Source organism: Chelonia mydas, chromosome 8, assembly GCF_015237465.2.
Source record: "Chelonia mydas isolate rCheMyd1 chromosome 8, rCheMyd1.pri.v2, whole genome shotgun sequence".
NCBI classification, from domain to species: Eukaryota; Metazoa; Chordata; order Testudines; family Cheloniidae; genus Chelonia; species Chelonia mydas.
In genome coordinates this window covers 67,013,560-67,040,782 of record NC_057854.1, presented here as the reverse complement: position 1 = coordinate 67,040,782, position 27,223 = coordinate 67,013,560, and the positions used below count along the sequence as shown (strand labels likewise).

Sequence of the window (27,223 nt, the reverse complement as noted above, 5' to 3'; positions counted from 1 at the left end):
AAGTGATTTTTGAGCTCTTATTCTTTTATCAATTCATTTTGCATCAAGCCATCTTGAAAAATTCAAATTCCACTCACAGTTTATATGCTGTGTTTTGGATTTTGCCATTTCAATCGATTTTTACAAAAGAAATGTAAAAAGCTCTTGTTAACCTGAAGACTTACTCAGTCTTAACTATGGAATCGTGATTAGCACCTCCACGATAGCTGAAGGCCCGAAATTTAAAATACCCTGTTTTTCAAAAAGAAAACAAAGATTTTAAGCTCAATCCATCTACCAGCATGCTATAGCAAAATCATAATGCCTGACTTGTGGTTTGATACCACTTACATTTCCCCATGCTTAGCCACATGTAATTTCTTTGCAGTGAAATCTCTTGTCCTTTAATCTGACTAAACTGTGTTTTTTTTCCTGTTAAAATAAGATGCCTCATCTGTTTTATGTTTATTCCAAGTTAACATTTTTTACATATGAAAAGGTAGTTTAGAACATAAAAGTATCAAAAGTGCTTACTTTCTTGATGTCACTGGTTTTATTTAAACTTTTTTCTGTTTCCAACATAGGAGGTGCATATGCAAAAATCCATCTAAACCTATTGTACTGGAATCAGACAGCTTTTCGTCCTACCAGCTTCTCAGTATGCATAATTATCCCCATTATTTAAAAGGGCCACAGAGGTTTGAGATGGAAAACAACTATCAGGTTATCCAGTTCATCCCCTGCCAATGCAGGATTGTTCTCTGTAGTAAATTTCTAGTCCTTGCACATTGTCTTACATTTCTCAATGGATAGGACTTCCACAACATATTTGAGGGTCAGCAAATTTTCCCCTGGTAGTCTCCTGTATTTTTAAGAAAAAAAGGCATCATGACAACTAGAAATAAATATCAGTGAGAGAATCAATAATTAAATTAGAATAGTTCTGAAGCCTTTAGGGTGTGATTTGAAGGACTATAGAAGCAGTCAAAATTTGAAATAAGAATTCCAGAACTAGATCACACCAATTCCTACTAGTGAATTTAACTGATGTTACTTACAGAGGACCATACAATGCTGATAGATATTATACATTTTTATCATAAGCACTTATCATTTTATTCTGACTACCCCATTATGATGACAAGGAATGGCTAAGAAAACAAATGTTCCTTTGAGCACATTACTTGTTGTCCCTGTATTCACTGGGGACCTGTAGAATGAAAGCCTAAAGCTGACAATCCAATTTTTCAGCAGCCTTTGCAGAGACTTCAGCAAGGTGTGTGACAGACATAGGGGGAATACTGTTCAAAACTCAGAGAAATAGATTTTTTTCCTCTGAGAGAGTAGAAGAGTTTAAAGTGATAAATGAAATAAGGAGGAATTTTAATTATCCTTGCAAATATGTTTTCAAAAGCTTTTCAGTATTATTGCAGAAAGGAAATTAACAAGATGCCATTGATAGTTGTCACAAAAAGTTTGGAGGTAGAAGGCTAAAAATAAAGTGTAAAAGACCCTCGTGTTCATTTACTTTAGTTGGACACCTTATTGCTCTGTCCTGTGTTGTTCTTTTTCATGTTATTTACTTGTACTAAGTGTCAATATATTACAGTGCACCAACATTAGTTAATTAATGGTTGCACAGGCACTGAAAAGAAATAAGATAATTGGGCAGCTGACTTTAACCACCTGCAGAAAAATACTTTCCTGTTCTGGAAAGTAAAAACAGGGATAGTGGCTCCTAACCTGCAAATTTTACTCAGGCAAACGTTCCACTGCAGACAGGAATTTGACATGATTAGGGCCTATGGGATCAGGTTTATTGCAATTTCTTCGCAGTCATCCTGTTAAGTACTTTGTGAGTCCACCACTACATTTTAGTCATTTACATTTACACATTGAATTCTCCCTGGAATACTGTCAGTGTATTTCTTGCAAAGTTCCTTCCAGGTGAGCACAACATCATAATCAGAAAGTCAATACGCTGCCTCAATCCTTCTGGTTGATCTAGATGTTTTTAGCTATGACCTTCCTTCAATTCATTTTAAAGTCTTCTGTATACGCTTGAACAGGCGACTGTGAAGACCACTAAAAATGTGTGCCAATGAGACATAGCCCTAACTAAGGGGAAGTGTGGAGCCCAACAGCTCTACACAGAACTCCACAAGGCATTATAACTCAGGGAACCACTATGCTTCCTGGAGCTATTCGGGAACGCAGCCATTGTCCCACACCTCAGGAAGGTACAGCATGCACCCATCTGAAGCCAGACAGCACTAGTGGTTGGTGCAGAGGGGGGAATGGTAATGCCACCTTTCTTTCCATGTTGAAGACGACAGCACACAGCAATGGCCACTCAACTGAAGGCCACAATCTGGCCCTTTATTTTCTCTCCCCAAGAAAATGTCTTTAAGTCCATGTTTCCTTTGAGTCATCATACTGTTGAAATATAAACTTCTATCCAAACTTTCTTAGAGATGTTATCATTTGTGTGGGTTACCATCTCTCCAGTGCACCATCTACTATGCACATGGACAAAGGAACAGAAGAATTGCCATCCTGGATCAGACCATTAACTTATCTGCGGTAGTAGCCAGTATCAGGTGCTTCAGAGGAAGGCATATGAACAACTGTAATAGACAATTTTGAAATAATCTGTTCATAGGAGGAATTTCTTCCTACCTTGCCTCCAACAACTAGAGCCTGGTTATGTCCTGAAGTATGTCAGTTTATGTCCCTCCTAATTTTTTAAATAATATTTTATGTAAGTGTGGATATTCTCGTTATCACATCAAGGCAACAACCCACCAGTCTTACTAATGGAGACATGTCCCACACTATGTGATTGCCAGCCTTTCTTTCCTAAAATTATCTGCCAAGGCAGCTCTAGTGGTGGTGTTGACATTGGCAATGCTAGCAAACACAGGGCAAAGGTATTGTAGTGACTATGTAATCAAAGAGGTCTAAAAGACATGATGGTTAAAATCCCAGTGGCTGCCAGTATCTTGCCTACATTTACATACCTGCACCACTACCCCTAGAGCATTTACACTAGTGTTAAGCAAAGTAAGCCTGGTTTAAACAAGGTCAAAGTCCATGGGCTGCTTAGTAGGAGGACCCAAGCATTTCACTCTGAGGGCTTTTCTTTCCCTTCTTCATACATACAAATTCCTAATCACTGTGGATATTGTTCATTTGCACTTCAGGAGACCACTTTGTACCAAAACATTTGGCTCTTTTCAGTCTTCTTAAACACTATTGTGTGCCTTATAATCTTTCTGTTATATCACATGCTTTTTATAGGCCAGTCTTTCCTTATTCCTCATCTCACAGTTTCTGCACTGGGGTTAGCAACAATATTTTCCTTCCAAAACTCATTTGAATGTCTCAGTCTCTCCACTTTTCTTGTTTGCCTATTCAGTATTGCTCTTTTCTATTGCTTACCTTGATATTTTTCAACCTTCTTGTTTTGACAACAAATTGTCTGTTCCATTATCATTTATGGAGCTGGGCAAATAGGTTGCAATTATATAATTGGTAACATTCATTTAATTTTTAACTCCTGTTCAGAAATTGTACGTGAGCAGTGCTCAGTGCCATGGGTTGGGACAAAGATGGCGCAAGGTTGCTTTAAACTGCTCAGTTGCAATGGCCCTAAGAGCAACATTCTGATAACATCCCTAAGAATGGGAGGAGGGTGGCACAGGAATGTCTTCCTGCAACCTAGGAATTCCCGCACATGCGGGAATTCTTCAGGTGACTGGATCTGCCAGTTGTCTGGCTAATTTACACTGTCAGAGTGCCACAAAGTGGCCAGTGCCCAATTGTTTCTCCATTCTTTTTTATTTACAAGACAATTTGCAATAAAAAACCCCAATGTCCTGGAGGAAATGCCCAGCTAAAGTCATTATGATAATTTAATAGTAGTCACCTTTACTCATTAAATGGAACAAACCAATTTGGTAAATGAGGCACTGATATATGCAGAGCAGGCACCAGTCAGAGATGAAAATACATTGATTCATGAGTGGCATAGAGCAGCCTAATGTAATTAGCTGATAAGACTGTCACTGATCTTGTTCACTATCTGGGATTCCAAGGAGAATGATGGGAAAGCCATGCCATGGCATTAATGACAACTGAGTGAAATGTGCCAACGAGGGCTAATAATATACCTGCATGATTCAGACCATTAAGCAGCCAGCTCACAATGGATCTTGAATAACAGAAACAAATGAAAATGACATTTATGGTCAAATACCTTGTCTTAAAAGCTTTTCAGAATAATTAATGCACTCTGAAACTGATCATTCAAATATTTAAGCAACTGCTCTATCTGCTTTTTCCTAGTTAGTAATTATTTAAGTCAGCACCGAGAGACAGTGAGTGAGGTGGCAATAAGCACAACAAGAAAATGCTTTCCGCAGCAACTGTGAAAGTCTAATGGTCTCCAGCAACAAACATGAAAAGACTTCTATTACCGTCAACTGGCATCACTGTTTATCCCAGCTATGTAAATCAAGTGTGTTTTTGTGCTAAGGACAGGGATATATAGAAAATATATCTATGTACAGACTACAGCAGGAAATGAGAAATATTATATGCAGTGTCTGGTCCTTCCTGACATTTTCCTGCTGTATTAGAAAGATTCTCCAATATCCTGTAATAGACGACTTTATAGGAAAAAAAACATCCTCAATTGTCTCCAGTTTCCTTGAGTGGAGGCAACACTCAGCTGCCATATGGGGTGAGGAAATACCACTTCCACAGCAATATTTTCCCTCTGGAGGCCTTGAGAGCAATATATTGGGTTTCAGGGGACAGGGACAGTGAGGGCCTGCTTTCCATGGCATTCCTGAAACCCTCACTAGAGATGTATAATACCTACTTAAATATGCATGCCAAAATCAGTGCTGTTTGTACCAGCCTTTATTTGCTTGATTCTCCATAAAGGGTAGATTTCCCCCGCCTGCTGGTTTCCTTCATGGGTGGGGCAACCTGGACATTAAGATTGGCTCTGAAATGTAAGTTATGAGCACCTGCAAATCCTACCAACTTCACCTGAGCTTTAGGTGCTCGGGTCCTAATATTGCAAGGACACTGTGCACGGAATTCCCATTATTGACACTGGGAGTTCTGCCTGGGGAACAATGAGCCATAAATGATCATTAGGAAGTCAGACTAACTAAAGCCAATTCTGCAAACCAAGGGCAGACCCTCTAATTAAAATAAATTATGTTGTTTCTCAGACATCTTAAATGCATCATTGCAATTATTATGTTTAATGTATCTCTAAAAATACATGTTAGATTTCTTTGTGCATAAATCTGTGTATACTTATTAATATTCAGCATCTTGTTGCAACAGACAAGATTTATAAAACAAATGTATGGCTTACTAAATGCCCAATTTAAATAGTTCCAGTGCTGTAATTTAATGTCATGCTTTTTCAAACATTGTTTTAAAAGTAAGGGCTCTTAATTATTTTTTTGTTGTGAGAAATAATGATAAAATACATTTTTATTAGGGAAGTCTAGATTTCATTCCAAACCAAATCAGTTCAGACAATATAATGTGAGCCTGTGCCTTTAAGTAAAATCATAATTTATGATCCTTCTAAAATGCAGTTCATTGACAAGTTTGTCATTAGAAAAACTTGAAAAATGAGACTGTATATGTTTCTGAATTAATTCCTAAATCGGAACAAAGATTATATTCCCCCCCCCAATTAAAATCCTTTATGCAGGTTTATCCATTGTGAGTGGAGGATTGAGGCTATTGTGTATGTTCCACTCTTAAAAATTGGAGAGCAAAGTCAAATCTGATTTACAGTGCAGATTAATAATCAACCATGCAGCTATGTAGGATAGCACAATTACTAACCTCCCATTCTACCCATTTACTGAGCTATTTAAAGCAATCTGTAAAATGTTATAACTGACTCCCATCTTGTTCTACTCTTCCTTTGTAATGTCACCTACTTAACTTGGTTTAGTTCAAGTGCATCTTTATCATTCTATTCAAATCCAGTTGCTTTGCTTTTTCCCCTTGGCTTGCTTCTTTTTTGCTACTGTCAGTCTGGTTGTAGAGTCTCTTGGGTAAAGACCGGTTGTTAATATGCAGAGCATCTCGCTTTGTAATCAGTAGTTCTGAAAGGTTGTTACTAATGTTCTCTGAGGACTACTACAAATCATGAATAAGTAGGAAGCCCTACACCATTTCAAGTAAGCTCTGCACCCTGGATATTAGATCATCTTTTATTCTCTGCTCTTTGCACATAGGCTCATACACCAACGACAAAATAAAAATCCTGGTCATATAGATGTCATTTAACTAAAAATGATAACGTTGAACTATCTTCCAATTTGATTCAAGTGGCCCTGTCTTGTTTTTAATGTTGTGTTCAAATCACTGTATACCATGAAAAAGTGAAGCCATCTTGCTTATCTACATGTTCCCCTTGGGGACACATTTCATTAAAAAGCCCTTCTGGTGCAGTATATGCTTTCTCTCTACCTCCAAGGAGATGTAAAAACAATTTGATACTGTAGCTTCTGCAGTGTCTCACAAATAAGTACCATGATTCTTAATATTATTTAAAAAATCCTTATATGGAAGCAAAACCCTTTAAAGTTCCTCTAAGTACTTTATAAATTATTAATTAGCTTGTTACGCTTATGCCTGCAAGGGGAACATAAAACAAGACAAAAAGTACATTGAAAGGTGAAATTCCAAATGGTCCTGTTAGGAAAAGGCATTCCAAAAGTGTAAATGTTCTCCTGGATTTGTGCTTATAATAAAACTTCTCTGTGTCATAGATCTATTTTACATATTAACTCATTTAAATCATTTAGATTCAAAATGCCTAGAAACGATAAAAATAGAAGAATTGTAATAAAATCATAGCTATGCATAGACCAGATCTGATACAGCAGATTAAATTACAAAAAAGAGGAGGGGGAACACGGCATTCAGAGCAAGCATTGCCATAACACCATACAAATATGTTATCTGTGCATTGTTAAAAATAGTTTAATGCACTGATCTATTCAATTTATGTTCTAATGCAACCCAGCACCTATCTCAGTGCTTTATCACAAGCCTATATTGGTTAAAAGTGTTTGGCTAAATGTCTCACGTAGCTAATGGTATTCCCATGTCATATTTCACTTTACAAATTTGCAAAGAGAGTACTACTGATAAATTCTAGATATTTTGGACACAAGAAAACACACTTGAGAGGCAAGAAGACAGATTGTTAGCCAGGAAAGGCCAAGAGGGTAACTCTACTCATAATAGAAATAGTGCAAGTAGCCAATAACTGTAGCGTGATTAAAGAAAATAAAGCATGTCATCATATTTCTGGGTGAAAAGAGTTGGAAACCAATCACATTTGGCATTAATGGTTGCAACATTTCTTTGTAGCATAAATCTAACAAACTAGAAATAAAGTCTGTATTTTTAGAAACAAAACATTTGTGTGTCAACTATGAAACTCGGTAGCCTTTTCCTCACTTCAGCTTTCTTATCTTTTTCTAAAGTAAATATTTATGGTGAAGAACACACAGGATGTATTTATGGGCACGCCAATGTTCACAATAATAAATTAGTACATTTTTTTATGATAAAATCCATTACAAAATCACTGTTAGTGAATTTAAGGCTCTTGGAAAGTGATGGATTGACAGCACGACAGACTGAAAGGTGCATCAGAGGCAGCAGCTGTAAAAGATTTCATATACTGCCCTACCAATTAGCTTGATAAATCCTGAAGTGATCACCCGTAATGGGTAAAAAAATATATATAGTTTAAAAATAGAAGGGAGAGAACACTAGAAAATGCACTATAGAGGACTGTGACAGGGCGCATCTCAGCACTGTGGCACCTTCTGCTGGCTGTCACAGAGATTAGCTCTTCTAGCCAGTGCGTTCTCTTCTGGTGGTGTCTGACCGCCACCACTTCTGCTCCAGGACCCACGTCACTCCCAGGACTGCGGTGTCCTCTTCATGACACAACCCTCTGGCTCTGGCACACTCCATTCTCCCCCCTTCTGGGGGAACTGCAGTCCACTGTCCAACCACTTCCCTAAGTGGCAACTGCAGGCAATTGTCTGGCCACTTCCTCAGTGGCGAGAGGGAACCTGGGCCTGCCCACTACTTCGGGTCCCAGCTCAGGGACCCTGTACATGGCAGCCACATGCTGCGCCCCCTCCAGTACCTTTCCCTGGGCCCTTTCCCCGCAGCCCTCAGCACCTTCTTTGCCCTTGCGTCAGGGCTTCAGCCTGCCAGTCTTAGCAGCTAGCCAGGTGCTCTCTCTAGGTTCCCCGGTCCCTGCTGGCAGCACTGCTCTGTCCAGGGTGCTGACGCTCCTTCCTTCTGCTAAGAGCCTGTTCTTACCTCCTTCAGCTCCAGGCAGCTACTGAACTTGCTCTGCCCCGCAGCTCATCTTACATTGGCCTGCCCTTCCCTACCCTGCCCTGATTGACTGCTCCTCTCAGCCCTTCTCTGATTGGCTACCTCCTGCGCAACCTCCCGAAGACTATATTAACTCCTTATAGCCAATTGTGGGGCAAGTGCCCCATCACAAGGACAATCCTGCTTGGGCAGAGGGATAGACTGGATAACCTAATATGTGTCTTTTTCTCTCTCTCGCTTTTATGATTCTATGGTTAGTTCAGCCTCCATCAGAGATAGTCAGAAAACGGAGGAACTATATGTGCTTTTTCCTGGTTTTTTTATTATACTTTTCCAACCAACCAACTCTAGTCTCTGTACTCATCCATACCTCTGCTGGGACTTCTACTCTAAACTTGCAGCAGGACCCTTGGCCACAGGGGTTAAAGCCACTCATCAGACAAGCAGTCAAGCAAAAGAGCAAAGCACAAGCAGTTGGGATTTGAGTGCCTCAAAACTGGTGGGATCTGGCAACAGTCTCAATTCACCTATGCCTAGCCATTGTAAAGCGTTTTGTAGGCATCACAGCAGACTTGAGTCTTAAATCCCTTAAAGCTAGCTCTTGCTCCAGAAAAGCCCAGCAGCTCATGCTTAACTTTGAAGTCAGTGGGCAACTTACCTGCTTAAAGTTAACTATGTGTTTCAGTGCTCTGCTAGTTCAAGAGCAGAGTGCTCAGCATCTTACAGGGGTAAGCCCTTATGGCTGTTATTGTTCTAATCTTCGGGAACTTCCTCAAGTAATACTCAGGCAAAACTCCTATTCTGACTTCAGTAAAAGCTTTGAGTGAGTACAGAATTCAGGATTTGGCCCAGGTAAAAATATTTCCCTTTTGTAACTTACAAATAAAAAAATGCCAGTGGAATAGGTCCAATAAAAACATTCTTTGTCAAGTAGACAGTACATAACATTTTAATGTGGTTATGCCCTATAATTAAATACCTAACCACTACAGTAACACATTATTTTTTAAGACTTTGCATTAGAGGTTTTTACATTCTGACACACTCCTTTTTAAATATCGTTAGAAGACTCATTCAGTGTTTGCAGCAGAAAGGTTCATAAAGATAAGTGGTCAGGGTAAACTGCACATTTGTATTAATATTTCTTAAATAACAGAGTTTACTAGTCGCATTAGAACTAACTCAATTTACTTTGAAGGCTATTAATATCTGAACAGTTAATGAATATTGTCTTATGCCCTTAACCTAATATCAGCTCTAATATGGGAAAAGAACATTAAAAGGAAGATATATGTAATATATATAAATAATTCAGCCTCCGTACCACATAGCTGAGTCTTAGGTCTCTACTGAATGGAGAAACATAATTGTGTCAAAGTGGGTGGAGTTATGTATGCTAATTTGATGTGTGAACTACAAAACTAGTCAGCTACAGATTCGACCCAAGGAAATTTAGCCTACCATTAACAAGACAGTCCAAATCTGGCTCTGAGAAAAACAACAATGACAACATATGGCCAGGCTCTGCCCTGTGCTATGCTGTCATTTGCAGGGACATAGCAGGGTATGAGGCTCTCTGGAGATGGAAAGTCTGCCAGGAGAGGAACTGTGGCAATGCAAGTCACCCACAACACCATCTCTGCCAAGGTGTGCATCTGGCTACCCCCAAAATGTGTTCTGCTGGCTCTCTGGAGGAGAGTATAAGTAGTCTGGAGGAACAGGGGGAGGCACAGATTCATGAAATCCCCCTTGAGCCTTCACCACTGGTTTCCCAGCATCCACAGTTTGAAAATGTCTTCCTATGGCAGAGCTCCCTACATGGGAGTCAGCCTCTCTTGATCAGGGCTAGGGGTGCAAACTGTACCCCTTTCAAACTTGCAAGAGCAAATCAAGTCCCCAAGCTTATGTACAAAAAAAGGATGAAGTTGTGGTTAAGTCATTGGAGAGGGATTTAGTGGATCTGGGTTAAGTTCCTAGCTGTGCCGCTGACCTCCTGCATAACCTTGGGCAAGCCACTTAGGGTCAAATTGTGCCACCCTTACTTACATTAAGTAGCAGGTCACTCAGTACATAACTCTAACAGAACTAATTGAGCGTAAGGCACTACTACTCGGTATGAATAAGGGCAGCAGAATCTGACCTTTACTCTCTCTTTTTCTCAGTTCACCATCTATACAATGTGGACAATAATACTTACTTTATCCCGCTCTTTGACTGGCTTGTCTATTTGAGATGGAAAAGGGATGGTCTCTTAATATGTGCATATACAGCAACTACCACAATAGGACTTTGATCTCAGCTGGAGGACTCTAGGCGCCACTGTAACACAAATAATAACCATAATTAATGTAAGATAGAAATGTTCAGAAAATCAATGTCCAAGCATAGCTGATGTAGAACGTGAACCTTATCAAGAAAATCCATAGCCTAATTTCTAACTCGGCTGTATAAACATAGCAAACACTTCCATGTCTAAGCAAAAGCAATGCACAGCCAAAGAACAACAGAATGTATTTGGGACTGCACTGATACCCATCACCATGGCACTGCGAGGATTACGTTAAGTATTCACACACACAAAAAGGTATTTACGCACAAAGACAATATATTCCTTGCAGAATTTTAGGCCCGCACTAGTTTTGTTAAACCCCGGTTGATTACCTTTGTCCTCTATGTAAGTGGTTGTAAAACATTTGGGCTCCTCATTGTCTGCATTAGAAAATGAAAGAAAAGGAAACCTTGAGAGAAAGACTGAATCCCAGAACACTGCTTGTTAAAACACAAATGGTTCTTTTTTTAGGAAGAATTGATGTGTGCTGGTGTGCAGACATGTTTGTTTTTCTAAGTGGTCCCAACATCTCCAGCCTTTATTCTTGATTTCCAAAAATAAAAGTCAGCTGCAAGCTGATATTTTTCCAAGCAGACAGTACAGCACCTTAAGGGTTTGTAGTTCCTAATGTTTGTTGCAACACATACCTCACAGTCAATCAGTCTGGTGGAACTGCACTTTATTCACAAACAGTTCAACATGAAGGGAAATGATACAGACAATGGCCCTGTACACTTTAATTTGAAAAAAAAATAACACAAACTAGTATTGGACCAGATCCTTAGCTGGGGTAAATCAACTAGCTCCATTAAAGTCAATGTTACTGTGCTGATTTACATAAGATGAGACTCTCACTTATTAATGCTTTTAATACGTCAAGGTGGGCATTTCAAGATAGAATCATAGAATGTCAGAGTTGGAAGGGACCTCAGGAGGTCATCTAGTCCAATCCCCTGCTCAAAACAGGACCAATCCCCAATTTTTGCCGCAGATCCCTAAATGGCCCCCTCAAGGCTTGAACTCACAACCCTGGGTTTAGCAGGCCAATGCGCAAACCACTGAGCTATCCCTCCCCCCAAGGGAGTTTGAATTTGTGTGGGAGTTGGGCAACTAACCTCTGTAGGTTCCTTTGAAAGTGTCAGCCAGGTGTATACAGGTAAATAGTGGTGTTTTGCCATTATACAAGTACTCAGTCTGTCCCTGGAGGTCCCATTCATCTAACAGATTCAACCAAATACTTTGCCTAACAGTCACACAATGCCATGGAAAAATGGAGTCTTCACACAAATGTTTGCAAATATCCAATGTCTCACCTACGTACATTTATTATCCTCTCTGAATCTCAATGAAGGTTTTGAAGAAAAATTCTCTCCATTTTAAACTTTCTAGTCCACACTTTATGAGGAAGGATTACTCACAAACATATATCACTAGATACCTGCCTAATATTTCTGACAGATACAACCATACCTCCTTCCCCAAACCCTTGCCTGTCGTGAAAACAGGCAAAAGGGCAAGGAAAAGACTGTTCTAACTACAGCTGGGTGGAAATTGGTTTTCCTGTTCCATGATAATTTTTGCAACTTTGAAGAATTCCCCATTCTGCACTAGGACAAAACCAAGATCTTTCAATTCTTTTTGCAAAACACTTAGAGATAGAGAAAGAAAACTGTTTTTGTTGGAAAATTCCTGACCATCTCTTGATCTAACATGAATTGAAAAGCATTGGATCAGTAAATGCAGTATATACAAAAGAACTCTAAAGGGAGCTTAGGTAAAGAGTCAGAAAAAGAGAAAGACAAAATGGCGGAAGGCTGGTACGTTTTGTGAGTTAATTTAAATAAAGAATCCAGCTTAATTCTACTGACTTCCAAATATATTTCCAGAAACAATAATCTCTTCTGCCTTTGCTTAGTGCACTATGTAGTCTTTATGCAAAGACCTAGCTATTAGAATTTCATTATTTTCTGCTTCATCTTGGAGAGCCAGTCCCAATGGAAGTGAATTACTTGCAAGCCACCAGAAGTGGTAACTTCTTTACAGAATAAAAATACACTCTTTTGCTGCATTAATTGGGGCATGAAAAAAAAAGAAGACAGACTTATAACTTGCTCATTCTAGAATATGAACTGAGTTGGGATGATTCTCTATTGTCCTGCACTTTGTGTCAATATTTACATGAGTGCAAAGTAGATGCATCACACTATTGTGATTTGTGCCACATGAATTTGGGGGACAGCTCAGGCACCATCAGTTTGTACGTGGAGACAGAACTGGAGAATTTCAGCAGGGAGAGCAACAGAGAGATTTAGGATTGAGATATCCTGCCCAGCAGAACAAACCTGTTACCACAATGAGAGAGGGAGAAGGAAAGTAAGAGGCATAGAGGAAAGAATAGGGGAAGGAAAGAGAGAGAGAGAGAGATCCGGAATGGAAGGTGGAAATGGAATAGAATGGTGGGTGAGAGCACATTCACCTAGCATAGCAAAGTACCTAGAGCCAGTCCTGCCTCTTCCTTGCATAGACTCAAAATCTTGTGCCTGTACTATGGCCAGTTCAGTGATTAAAAAATCCTTAACCAGGCTACTCTGTATGCCAAGTGTTTTTGCACAGTAGGACAAGGTGTTGCCACAAGTAACTACTGCAGGCCAGTTAGTATTTCTAGTTTTAGAACAGAAATAATGGAAAGTTATACACATATGACTGGAAGCATTAAATTGGATGTTAGGAGTGGATTGCATTTTTTATGGAAATGTTATCCTGTATGTGCCAAATATATTCTGTAATGCATTCTAAAATTATCGCCAAAAATATAAAGGAAAAAAATCTCCAAAGTGAATGTCACACATTAATTCTCTTCAAATCTGAATATTTTTCTTTTACTTAGCTTAAACCTTCGTGACCTGCTTTATAACTGGCAGCATCTGATCACCATTCATCTCCTTTCCTAAAATCCTCACCTGAGTCACTAATGTAGCATCCCCAAACCATTAAGGTGTTAATATGAAAAGGCAAATACTTGATTTCCATCATTAATTCATATTTGTGGTCTGTGGTTTTCTGTAAAGCAGACCACTGAGAGCAGAAAATAACCTTAAGTACTGTTACCCCAGAAGCATAGAAACCTCTTTCTTCCCTCCCTGTGTCACTCTATTTTATCCTATCTTAAAGCCTTATGATGCTTCTTCAAAACCATTAGGAAAACACAGTCTGTCTCCTTTCACTTGAATATCCTTCATATGAAGTACACTCTGGAGGAAAAAAATAATGATTACAGTAACAACACTGACACTCTCAACACACCAGAAATATAAGCAATGAAGGTCATTTTACAAGGAGCAACATAAGGCACTGAACACAATCCACTCTTGTCTCCCAATCAGGTCATTAAAGAGGGTGAATCCTATACTTGACATCTTTACCAGATCCATTATTGTCAATTTTGTTTAAGTGAATTCAGTGCAGGTGAAAACGTGTTGGACTGATGATACTAAACCCTGAAGGGCTTGATATTCAAAGGTGCGGAGTACTTATGGAGCCTATTGACTTCAGTTGAAGTTTGTGGGTGGTCAGTGAAACCTGATCAGTAGAACTGGAGTCAGAGGGCCTATGTTCCCCGGAGGGATGTTAATCAGAGTCAGGACAAAGGGAAAACAGGAAACAAGTCTGGGAGTTGGCTGGAAGCAACTCAGCCACATGCACAGGGCAGTGCAAAGGTTTAATAAAGTTCCATTTCTTCAACTTAATCTGCATTCAGTTTCACTCTTTGTGACTGAAACATGGTGTCAGCATCTGAGCTGTGAGTTCTCTGAAGTGCAGCAACCATGCAACTCTGTCTGAAGCCTCCTAGAGCCCTAGATTTGCAGACACAAGCCTACCCCAGCGATGGATATAAAAGTTTGAGCAGCACACAGAGCAGAGAGATGTGCATCACCTTGAAACTCCTCACTGTCTCAAGTCTCACAGCAGTCCTAGAATTCCTTGAAACCTATCACTCCCCAAAGCAGAATGAAACAGTGGAACAGGTTTTTCTTTGGAGACCAATCTGAAGTGGAGGGGACAGATCCCTATATTACAGCCGTATGCACAGTGGTGGCTACATGCAATTTTGGGGACTTGACAGACTCCCTAATTTGGGACGGGATAGTCTGCAGCAATGGAATTGCAACCTGCAGGAGTGACTGCTCCAAGAAGACAATCTCACATTAGACAGATGCTTAGACATGGGACATGTAGTGGAATAAAGTTTAATAAAGTTCCACTTGTTCAACTTAATCCACATTTAGCTTCACTCTTTGCTAATGAAACAGTCAACACTTATGAAAATCAGTTGTCTATTTCTATACAGAACAGATATGATATGATCAGTGGCTGTTGTGACAGGATCGGGCCAGATGGCTACAGGAGAGTAATTTTTTTTTTTTAAGCAGAAAAGAATTTCATTTGTGTAACACTTACAAAGAATCACCAAAAAGGATAAAGCAAAACTATGCAACAAAACAAAAGCAAACACAAGGTATGACACAGCAGCCTTCAGGAGAGGGAAGTGTTCAGGCTAGCCTGGGCCCAGAGCTGGGGGGCTTCCTCGACACTCATGGTCTTCCACCCCCTCGAGTTACCTAGTGCCGCGCCCAGTGTAACCGATTATTCCTCTCCTGAGAGTGCCCGACAAGATGGGCACGGCTGCGGGGTGGGCGGTTTCGGGGTGGGGGGGACGTACACCCATGTGTCATAGGACCCCTCCTATGTGACAGTGATGATGGTATCCACAGCGGCAACGGCTGGGGCTGGGGTTTTTCGCTCTTCCCCTCAATCAAAGGGTCAGACGGAGGGAACCGGACGGGGTCACCAAGCAGAGAATCTCGGACAGCACCCACCGCTCCTCGAAGGCGTCAAGGGAGTCAGTGGACGCCGCCCAGAGGAACTCCGCCCGGATACGTGAATGTACTGAGGATTGGAAAACGGCCCTACAATCGCAGGATGCTTCATTAGCCAACCTCCCCTCTCTGGTTTTATAAATGGCTGTTTTAGCTCGGGCTAGGAGGAGGTTAACCAGGAAATCTCACGATTTTGTGGGGCCACGGATGGGGAGTGTGTAGATAAAAGGATGAGGGGAAAAGTGTAGCCAAAAGCGTAATAAAATATTTATGAGGAGCCGGAAAAGGGGCTGCAGCCTGGCACACTCTAAATATACGTGCGCCAGGGTTTCCCTCACGTTGCAAAAAGGGCAAGTATCCGGGATGGGCGTGAACCGTGTCAAAAACACGCCCGTGCTCACAGCTCCGTGAAGGAGCCGCTAACTAATGTCCCCGACAGGCCTCGGGACCAAGGTGGAATACAGGCTGGCCCACCGGGGTTGCTCACCCTCCAAAGGTGGCAGGAGGTCCCTCCACTTTGTATTGGGGTGGGACACCATGGTGTAGGCGTGAAGGGTGTGAAGCGTGAGTGTATATAGATATTTCCGTGGCGCGATTTGGAAGCTGACCGGCTGCAGTTCATGCAGCCGACTCGCAGTGAAAGGGTGAGGGGTTTGTTGGGATCTACGGGGTAGGGGCCCAATTGAAAGGTCCGGCGGGCCTGGGGTAGAGGGTGGACGGGGTGTGCCCTCGCGCAGGGCTCGGTTGAGATAAGCCCGAGCAGCGGGCGTCAAGGCGGCCTTCACCTCCTGAAGTACGCGCCGGGGGGTACGAGGTCTGGAGAGCCCCATGCGCTGAGCAAGCGTCAGGGGATCCAGCCAGTCTCCCCGGTCGTAGTCCAGGAGGTCTCCAACTCTCATGACTTCCGCTAGGACCAAACTCTGGCGCACCGAGCGGGACTCCGCCACCTGCACACGGAGCTGGGGGTTGTGTAGCAGGGGCTCTGCGAGGAGATTTGCTCCCACGGTGGCCGCCACGGACCTGGTTGTTGAAAACAGTTTCCAGGTCCGGAAGAGGTCCTGGTAGAAGACCGGCAGCCCGGAGAGGTCTCGCAGAAAACCTCTCGGACAGAGATAAAAGAGCTGCCGGTCGTATTGGAGCCCTTGGAAGCGGCGCAGGAAGGCGTGCGCCAATATGCTCCACGTCGAACTACCTGCACTATAAAGGAGCCTCTGCAGGGTCTGGAGGCGGAAGACACGGACCTGAGTGTGCAGACACTTCAGGCCCTGCCCTCCTTCCTCCAGGGGTAGATGAAGAACCCCAACAGGGGCCCAGTGCATTCCTGACCAAAAGAACTCTAGAATCAATGTCCGGAGGTTGGTCAGGAAACCCGGGGCCAGGACCAGGGTGTTGAGCTGGTACCAGAGCGTGGACAGGACTAGTTGGGTAAGCACCAGTGCTCTCCCTTGCAGGGAGAGACATCGGAGTAGCCTTGTCCATTTCCGGAGCCGCTCTATCACCCCGCCTTCTAAATTTTGCCAGCTCTCCGGCGGAGAAGGGTGCGTGGCAGAAAGGTAAACACCTAGGTAGAGCATGGACCCGCGCTCCACCGGATGGTCTGAAGCACGGGTAGGAGGGAGCTCACCTGCCGCCAGTCCCCCACTGCCAAGCCAGAGCTCTTGACTCAGTTGACTCGGGCGGAGGAGGCTGCCGAATAGATGGCCTGGCAAGCCTCCACCCGCGCCAAGTCCCCCGGGTCCTGGACCACGAGGAGCACGTCATCGGCGTACGCCGACAGGACCAGCCGCAGCTCTGGCTCCCACAGCACCAACCCCGTCAACCTCCTTCGGAGCAGACAGAGGAAGGGCTCGATCGCCAGAGCGTACAGCTGGCCTGAGAGGGGGCACCCCTGCCGTACTCCTCGCCCGAAGCTGACCGGTTCGGTCAGGGTCCAGTTGAGCCTAACCAGACACTCCGCAGAAGCGTACAGCACCTGGAGAAAACTCACAAACTGAGGTCTGAATCCAAATGCCTGCAGAGTGCTCAGGAGGTACCCATGGTCTACTCTATCGAACGCCTTCTCCTGATCAAGAGACAGGAGGGCGAACGACAGACAGTTCCAAAAGATCTCGGACTAGAAATAGGTTGTCAAAAATGCTGCGACCCGGGACAGTATAGGTCTGGTCTGGGTGGATCACATCCGCCATCACGGACCCTAGCCGCAGCGAGATTGCTTTCGCTATGATTTTGTAGTCCGTGCTAAGGAGCGAGACGGGACGCCAGTTTCGTAAATCGTGGAGGTCCCCCTTCTTCGGCAACAAGGAGAGCACCGCTCGCCTGCACGAAAGAGGGAGGACCCCGCCCTGCAAAGACTCAGCCCAGACAGTGGCTAGGTCTGGGCCAAGGATGTCCCAGAACGCGCGGCAGAATTCCACGGTCAGCCCGTCCATGCCTGAAGATTTATTGGTGGGCATGCAACGGAGGGCTTCCGAGACCTCGGCCAGGGTGAGAGGCAGCTCTAGTCGGTCTCGGTCGCCCAGGCTGACCGTGAGGAGTTCCTCCCAGAGCACCTTGCAAGCGCCAGGATCGGTTGGATCTGGGGAGAAAAGGCTTGTGTAGAAGTCACGGGCCCTCCCACACATCTCCACCAGATCCGTGAGTGGGGCGCTGTCTTCTGCTAGAAGGCAGGTGATGTGTTTCTTGGCCCCCTTTGTTTTCTGCAGGGCGTAGAAGAAACGGGAGCTGCGATCCATCTCCTGAAGGAGGTGGATGCGGGATCGAACAAAGGCACCTCGGGCCCAATGGTCCTCTAGGGCCCGGAGCTCCTCCCGCTTCTCCCGGCACGCTCCGCAGAGGAACGGGTCCTCGGGGCTGGCGGCCAGATGCCTCTCCATCTCTAAGACCTCCCGTTCCAACTGCTCTATCGCCGCATTTCTCCGTCGGCTGGTGCCCCGAGTGTAGTCACGGCAGAAGAGCTTGGCGCGCACCTTCCCTAGATCCCACCATCGTCGCACCGAGGGAAAGGCACGCCGCTGCTCTCGCCAGGCCAGCCAAAACTCCTGGAAGGACATCACGAAGCCCTCATCCTCCAACAGGCTGTTGTTAAAATGCCAATAGGCCGTGCCCGACCTCTCTGCGCGGAGGGAGGCTGTTATGGTGGCTAGATGATGGTCGGAAAATGGGGCTGGCCGAATGTTGGAGGAGTGGGCTTGTGAAAGATGGAAACGGGATAAATAAATACGGTCCAACCGAGAGTGGTGTGACTGATGGGCCTCCACCCGGACAAAGGTGAACGTGGAAGTGTCATCTGGGTGATGGTCACGCCAGACGTCCACTAGGGAGTGATGTTCGACTATTCCTCGGAGAATGTTCATGGTGGCTGGGCTCAGCTCGGCCCCTGAGCGGTCCTGTTCCTCGAGGGTGGTGTTAAAGTCCCCTCCCAGGACTAGGCACTCATGAGACTCTAGGGTGCCGAGGAAGTCGGACACCCGCTGATAGAATTGCGGCCGCTTCGGGCTCGTTGTCGGGGCATAGATGTTAATGAGATTGACCACGAGCCCCTCCATACAGACTTGGAGATGCAGCAGTTGGCCCGGCACGGCCTCAGTGACCCCTAGCACCTCGGGCCGTAGGTTGGGGGAGAACAGGGTCGCCACTCCAGCTTGCCAAGTCGTGAAGTGGCTAAAGTAGACCCCGTCCCCCCTCTCCAGCCGCCAGCTGTCCTCGGCGGTCGGATCCGTATGGGTCTCCTGCAGGAAAACCACAAAGTACCCCCCTTCCCGAAGGTAAGAGAGCACCTGGGACCTGCGGAGAGCCATCCTGCAGCCCCTGGTGTTCAAAGTTGCGATAATGAGAGGTGTCATGCGGAGGGCTGGGGGGTGGGGGTTCCTTGTTGGCGGGGGTGTTTGCGGCCCACGGCGGGTCGTGCAACAATCCATGACCCATCCCGTAAGTGAGTAAATCATCCCGGAAGCTGCGGGCCCGCCCGTAGGCCGCGGCACCTTGCCTTCCTTTCCCTCTATCCTCCTTTACAAGGGCCCTTGTGGCCTGGAGGAGTTGATCAAAGTCCCCCCATAGCTGGAGAGCTAGCTGTATGTACCCTGTTGCGGGAGCCACGGATGTCTTCTAAAAACTCCCACAGTGCTTTTCGCAGCTCATGGGGGGGTGGGGTTGCGATTTCCCGGTTATTCCCTAGTGGGGCTCTTGGTGCAGCCTCGTGGTCCGCTGAGGCGGGCAGGCAGGGTGCGGACCACCGACGGGGCATCTGACAGGCTAAAGTTATTAGGTCCATCTCAAGCCTTGGGGTAGAAGGGGATGGCGGAGGGAAAATTGCAGCTCCTAGTGGGTCGCGGCAGGAAAATGCAAAGGCTGCTCCTTGGGGAGAATCCACAAAAAACGGGAAAGAAATAACCCCAGGGGCAGCAATAGCATTGCAGGAAGAGGTGGATTGGGCAGGGACAGGGGTGGGGGCAGGGTCAGAGGCAAGGTTCTGGGCTTTGGGAGGCAAGCAGCTGAGAGGTGGTGCCTCCCGAACAGATTCGAGGGTTAAGGGGGTGGGGAGGGGGCTCCCAGTGATGCTAGGCACAGGCTCTGTGGTGGATTTGGCAGCCATGGCATCAGGCGGTGGAACACCTTCTGTAGGGTGCCCGCTCAGGAAGGCGGTTAGGGGGAGGGAGCATGGGGAAAGGGGGACTGGGGTAAGGTTGCCCAGATTGAGGCCAGCCAGCAGTGGGTCATTCTCTCCCTGGGTGACCGGGGTCAAACCTAGGGCCTCGATCTCCTCATACATGGAGGAGAGGTCGTCTTCTGCCACCCCGGGGGTCTCCCCTCTGGTGCCCGCTACGACGGTCACTTCAGTTGATATTCGGGCAGAAGGGGCTTCCTCAGGGGTCTCGGAGGAGAGGGTCTCCCGTGAAGGGGAGATTCTACCTTCCAGTGCTATTTTGTCTTCCCCTCCCGATACCGGCGGATGGATCTCACTCGTGGACATAGCGGAAGGCTCAGTGTCAGTGCCTCCCTTCCTGGTCTTCCGGGGGGCCTCCGCATCAGATGGGTGCAGCGGAGCTCGAGCCTTCCGCTTGCCTCGCTTTCCCTGGACTAGGGTCCAGCCCTCCATAGCATCGTCTTGGGGCTGGTTAGCAGGGGTCGTGTCGGGGGGCAGAGGCGATGGTTCAGGGGCTCAGGGGGGTAACGGTGAGGCAGCATGGGGGGGGCGGTTCTCCTTGGGGCGGGCCCTCTCCTATGCCCGGTAATATCTTTGCTGCATCCTCCTCCATAGGCTCTGCTACATTGTTAACAGCAATGGCGGGGCTCCCTCGCTCGTCTGGGCGTTGTAGGGAAGGTGTCTCCTGGGCCCGGGCAGGAGCAGCGGTGGATCGAGCAGGAGGAGAGGTGGTTTCAGGTACCAGGCGGCCAGGGGCGTCGGCAACGACGGAGCCGATGTCCTGCCAGGTCTCAGGGGTCTCGGGCGCCCCTCCCCGCTGGGCCAAGGAGCAGTCTCTTCGGACATGCCCCGCAGATCGGAGAGGTAGCACCGGGCCTCTCCTGTGGAGTAAAAGACCCGATAGCGGGCTCCCTCGTAGGGGACTAGGAAGGACCCCTCGAGCGCCTCTCTGTCACGCGCCGCTGGCGGCGGTAGAAGCTGCACTTGCCGGCAGAACGAAAGGATGTGATGGAGGGTGGGATCCTTGCAGCCCAACGGGAGAGGGCTGATGACAGAAACGGGTTTCCCCAGGGTGGAGAGACAGGGTAACAGGACGGCATTGGGTAGAAAAGGAGGGATGGAGGTCAGGACTAGGCGGACGCCCAGGTCCTCTAGTGGTTCCAGGGGAACGAACACCCCCCCCCCAACTGCCAGGCCCTTCTCCACCGCCTCCTGGGCGGCAGCCTCCAATGCTAAGAAGACGACGACCTTCCCGTACATTTTGGAGGCTGCCACAATAGCCATGGGTCCTACCACCCTCGCCAACACCTGCACGTATGTCTCCACATGGGGCGAGGCGGGCACCAGGAGGCAACGGATGCCGTGCTTCCTGGTCATGGTGTGGAAGGGGCCCTGGCCACTATTGATGGTAGTGGAGGCGGTGGGTGGGCGAGATGACGGGGCGGCAGGCGGTGGGGGGGCTGCTACCGCCTGGGCATATGCCCTGGGGGCCGGGAGAGGGACGCTCGCAGAGCTGGTGGAGGCAACAGCGGGGAGAGATGCCATGGTCGATGACGAGGCCACAGCGATGGGAGCAGCCCCTGCCATGGAGGGCCTGGTGGTTGTAGCGGGGCCCTTTCCCTTCTTCACACCCTGGCCTTTCCGGCCAACTGGGGGGGCACTCCTAGAATCTGGGGGGGGCGGTGGGCATAGCAGCGGCAGTAGTCTCCCCGCCTCTTCCTGCTCATGATGGCGGGGAATGAGAGGGGTGAGGCCCCTCTAACAACCTCAGCTGCCCCTCCCTCACCTACCCCCCTGCCCAACCCCCAAGCCTCCCCCCCCACCACTGCTGCCAAAACACCTGCCACCGCCCCCGCTGGGGCATCGGCAGCAGGAGGCACCGGGGCGACAAAGAGTCTCGTTTGTTGTGTCTGGTCTGGATGACGAAATTCAGAGCAAGCAGCTGAATCCAGAGACAGATGGCAAGTTGCCAGCAGGGACAGACGGTGGCGGGGCCGTGACGGTTGTAGTAGTGTTGGGGGGGGCACCGATGGATCGGGGGGCAGCTCCGTGCCACAACCTCCGTGCCCCTACAAACGCAGTTAAGGAACAATCAAACTCCCCCCACATGAGAGTACAGTTCAAAAGTTACTCAGTCTTACGGCCCCCTCCACGATGGTTCGTAGCTTCCCTGGGCAATGTCTTTGTCAGCTGTCTTCTCTCCCGGGCTTTGTGGAGCATTCCAAAAAATGCCAAGTAGATAAGAAGAAAAAAAAATAACTTGTCGATTAATTACAGGTCCACAAACGAACAGCAAACAGCTGGGTCTGGGGGCTTCCACTCCCCTCCTCCGAGAATAGAAAGCAAATAGATGAGCAGCAAGCGAAGAAGGTCCCTTTTCCATGGGTAAGGGAGCAGGGAACGTTTCAGAACAATCAGGAACCTTCTGGAGACAAGACAGACAGGCTGATTAGAACACCTGCAGCCAATCAAGAAGCTGCTAGAATCAATTAAGGCAGGCTAATCAGGGCACCTGGGTTTAAAAAGGAGCTCACTTCACTTTGTGGTGCGTGTGTAAGGAGCTGGGAGCAAGAGGCACTAGGAGCTGAGAGTGAGAACGCATACTCTTGGAGGACTGAGGAGTACAAGCATTATCAGACACCAGGAGGAAGGTCCTGTGGGGTGAGGATAAAGAAGGTGTTGGGAGGAGGCCATGGGGAAGTAGCCCAGGGAGTTGTAGCTGTCGCACAGCTGTTCCAGGAGGCATTCTAGACAGCTGCCTTCCACAGGGCCCTAGGCTGGAACCCGAAGTAGAGGGCGGGCTTCGGTTCCCCCCAAACCTCCCAACTCCTGGTCAGACACAGGAGGAGTTGCCCTGGACTGTGGGTTCATGAAAACGGCCGGACTGAGGGCTACCGTGAAGCTCCAAGGCGAGCAAATCTGCCAATAAGCGCAAGACCCACCAAGGTAGAGGAGGAACTTTGTCACACTGTGTAAGTTTTATCATATTTCCCTTCCAATATACTTTAGAAAGTATTATTCCCAAGGCCAGATTCTGATGTAATTTACTGTAAAAGGAGAAGCAGGCCCCTATCTTTAAGAATGGTGGCAGGCTGATCCTGGGAATTCCAGACCACTGAATTTTGCTAGAGATCTTGAAGGTTTGTTGAAACAATAATTAAAAATATTAGAATACCTTGATGAGCATGGAATTCTGGACGCAGACCTGTATGACTTCCACTGAAGTTGATGGAGCAATGCTAATCTACACACGTTGAGGATCTGGCTGATAACTAAACTCTGGCAATTTTTATGAGAAGTTTATGACCAAAATATATATTGTCCACATAGGCAAGTTGTTGTATAGTGTGCATATGCATGAAGTGCAGAAGAAAGCTTTAAATAAGCTAACACCAATGTACCTAATACAGAAATTATTACACTGCTGAACTCTTTATAAGAAGCATAGCATTTGGCAAACAAGTGATTACATGTTAAAGACATCAGGAATCAAATATGCACTTTTAGCTATGGATAACAATTATGATGTTTCAAACAAAGCAAAGGATCACAAAATAAACAGATAGCTGTCTTCTGCAAACAATGTTATCCACATTGAGTGGGTATATGGCCTACTGAACAGTCTACAAATAATTTTAAAGATTATACTTCTTTCAAATTATATTATCAGATGTTTAAACATTGAGATGCATCTACAATTAATATCTGACAGTCTTCATCAATCCTTAGCCATACTTACGGCAGTTCTTCAAATCAACATCCTCACTTATGGGCATTCTATATTATATCAATGGCCCAAATCCATCAAAGCCCTGAAGCACATTCTCAACATTAAGCATGTGAGTGGTCCCGTGACTCAGTGGTACCTTGCTGCTGATAATTACAGCTCTCCAAGAGCAAGAGATGACAGAGGTCCTCCCTGAGCCACAATCTCCTGCATGTCTTGCTCCCGGAATGGTGCAGCAATGTGCTGACTCATGCTAAGGGCAGCAGCTGGGAACACAGTCTAGCCCAATGTATTTTTATGCATGCACAGGCAGACAGTAGGGTCAGCATTACAGTTGCCATTATGTTGTTGTTGTTACATGTATGAAGGTTGACATAATTTTTAAAGGTGTTTACCTCAGGATTTCAGGTATTTTTAATGGTTGTATTTATTTATTAATAGAATTCATTAACAACTTCATCTTAACTATTTTTTCTAATATTACAAAGGATTAAGCACCTCACATTTAAATGGCTTCTGTGTATGAACAGCCATCATGGGAAGCTTTTCAATGTAGTTCATTTTTCTCCCCAAGATATCACCCCAAAGACAGGAATTTTCAAAGCAGTACCCTGAAGTCAGGAAGAGAGCTATGGGAATAGGAGATATTTTTCTTAGATAAGAAAGACAGCATCCTTAGTGCATGAGATGTCCCACTGAGGGAAATGGAACTGTTTGCATAGTAAGGTACTGTAAGGGGGACAGAATCCATCTCAAATTAAAAATACAGGAGACATTGTTTCTTGTCTTTTCTATCCATGCATGAGAATAAGGCATGGATGTCATTTCAGAAAGCTTTGGGTGGAGGGAGGGAAAGAAAAGTTGTGTCAACACAGAGAACATTGTATGTGATTATATTATACCCTGAAAAGTCTGAAGGCAGATGGAGACATGCATAATGGAGCTTACAGGCCTTTGTAATCTCTGAGGGGCAATTGTCTTCCTTGTCCCAATAATGCCCCTGAAGTAAGGTACCCACTTATTCCTTGGCATGAGCTGATGGCATCACGGGTTACAGTGTGGAGCGGGGGTGTCAAAGGAAAGAGAAACCCCTGTGGGATTGCTTTTGGAAAGCTGAATGAGGAGTAGAATGCACAGGAAATGTATATTCCCACTAATGCCGAGGTGGAGGTTGGGGTGGAGGGGAGGTAAAGCTGGGAAATAAGTAGTGAGTCAAGAGTGACTGTTCATTCCCAGTGAGCTCCTGGAACACAGCAGCTATGCGCTGCCCCTTACGCAGGGCAACATATGAGGATACAACTCAGCCCTAAAAAAGTCCCTTTTCCTGCTATCCCATCCACAATTCAACAACAACAACAGAAAGAAAAAACAAATTAAATGAAAATAGCCACAAAAAAGAAAAAGAAAAGAAAAGGCAGTAGCTAGTAATAGTTCCTCTTGGGCAGGGGAGGGGGAGAGGAAAGAAAGGATGAAGTACAATACATCAAAAGTCCTGTGTTTCCAGTCTCTGAACTACTAAGCAGCACAGTGATGAAAACCACCAAGTCACAAAGCTGCTTCACTGAATGTTGCATGAGAGAGGATTTTTGTTTACCGACTATAAAGTCCTAAGGAGATGTTGTTAGCTTTCTCTAGTATCTATCTGATTTGAGAGGAGTTGTTTTCCACCCCCCGTGTTTTTTTGTTACATCCTTCCAAGGGGACTGCATGTTTTGGAATGAAAAAGATCTAACATGAAATAGATCTTTTTATAACCTTATAAAAACCTTGAATAAAATAACTTGAAGAAAAAGCTCCTAAATAATTAAAATGTATGACAGATCTGGGAGGGATTTCAACCCTCCTCCCCATGGCAAATTTCCTTGTTTTTAAATACTTGTCTTGGGGTAACCTTCACAATAATCTTTCTATGATTAATTGGGTTGTTCCATCCCTTGTATTAAAGGGAACTTCTTCCTGGATAATCCATAGTTCTCCCAGATGGATTCAAATATGTAATTTAAATACTACTTACACATTCAGTATACATATACACCTCCACGTCCACTTTATGTTTAGGAATTGTTTACATTTTTTTAAATTAATAACACTATATTCATAAGTGTATTCAACATTATACCTTTCACTAATTATTGTCAAATTTCTTATTAAATTCATGAACTATCAATAGAAAGACAAGGTCCATACCTGCATTTGCTGCATACCTTCAAAACAAGTGCAAGTACTGAATGTATGCAATCCTTCCTTGGTTTTGTGGAAGTGCAACTGATGTTAGGTCTCTTAATAAGGGGAATTTGTTCCCCTTTTGTTGGATTCCCAGCTGATTCTGAGGAGGTCTGGTCAAGAAATTTCTGTCAAAACTTTGTTCTTCAAATGAAAAATTGGATTTTCCACTAAACACAGTTGTAAAAAATATCTGCATTCCACGGAATTTTTCAATTTTTACTCAATAAATACAATACCCAAAATATTTCAAGCTGGAAATGCTGCCCATGGTGCCCCATAGGCAGGGCCCTACCGAATTAATGGCCATGAAAAACGCGTCAGGGGAATCTGAAATCTGGTCTCTTGAGTGCTTTTACCCTATACTATACAGATTTCACAGGGGAGACCAGTGTTTCTCAAATTGGGGCACCCAATCCAAAAGGGAGTTGCAGGGAAGTCGCAAGGTTATTTTAGGGGGGTTGTGGTATTGCCACCCTTACTTCTGCACTGCCTTCGGAGCTGGATGGCCGGAGAAGAGCAGCCCTTGGCCGCACACCCAGCTCTGAAGGCAGCATTTGGCCAGAGCAGCGCAGAAATAAGGGAGGCAATATCATACCATGCCACCCTTACTTCTGCACTGCTGCCTTCAGAGCTGGGTGGCTAGAGAGTGGTGGCCGCTGACTGAGGGCCCAGCTCTGCAGGCAGCAGAGCAGAAATAAGGGTGGCAATACCATATCATGCCATCCTTACTTCTGCACTGCTGCTGGCAGCAGCTCTGCCTTCAGAGCTGGGATCCCGGCCAGCAGCCTCCGCTCTCCAACTGCCCAGCTCTGAAGGCAGCACTGCCACCAGCAGCAGTGCAAAGTAAGGGTAGCAGTACTGCAACGCCCCCTCACCCCCACACGCAATAACCTTGTGACACCCCCACGATTCCTTTTTGGGTCAGGACCCCTAACAATTACAACACTGTGAAATTTCAGATGTAAATAGCTGAAATAATGAAATTTATGATTTTAAAAATCCTATGACCATGAAATTAAGCAAAATGGAGT

At 45.6% G+C, this 27,223-nt stretch overlaps 1 long non-coding RNA gene across 1 annotated transcript in view; it reads right to left on the bottom strand.

Annotated features, from left to right (window-relative positions):
• Positions 1-525: 525 nt before the first annotated feature.
• The window catches only part of LOC122461442, a 54,168-nt gene continuing 27,470 nt past the window's right edge, over positions 526-27,223 (bottom strand). Inside the window, exons 3-4 of the long non-coding RNA XR_006283329.1 lie at positions 10,589-10,710; positions 526-841 (exon numbers count right to left, since the gene is read on the bottom strand). This is a non-coding gene — a long non-coding RNA (uncharacterized LOC122461442). The remainder of the gene's footprint in view (positions 842-10,588; positions 10,711-27,223) is intronic.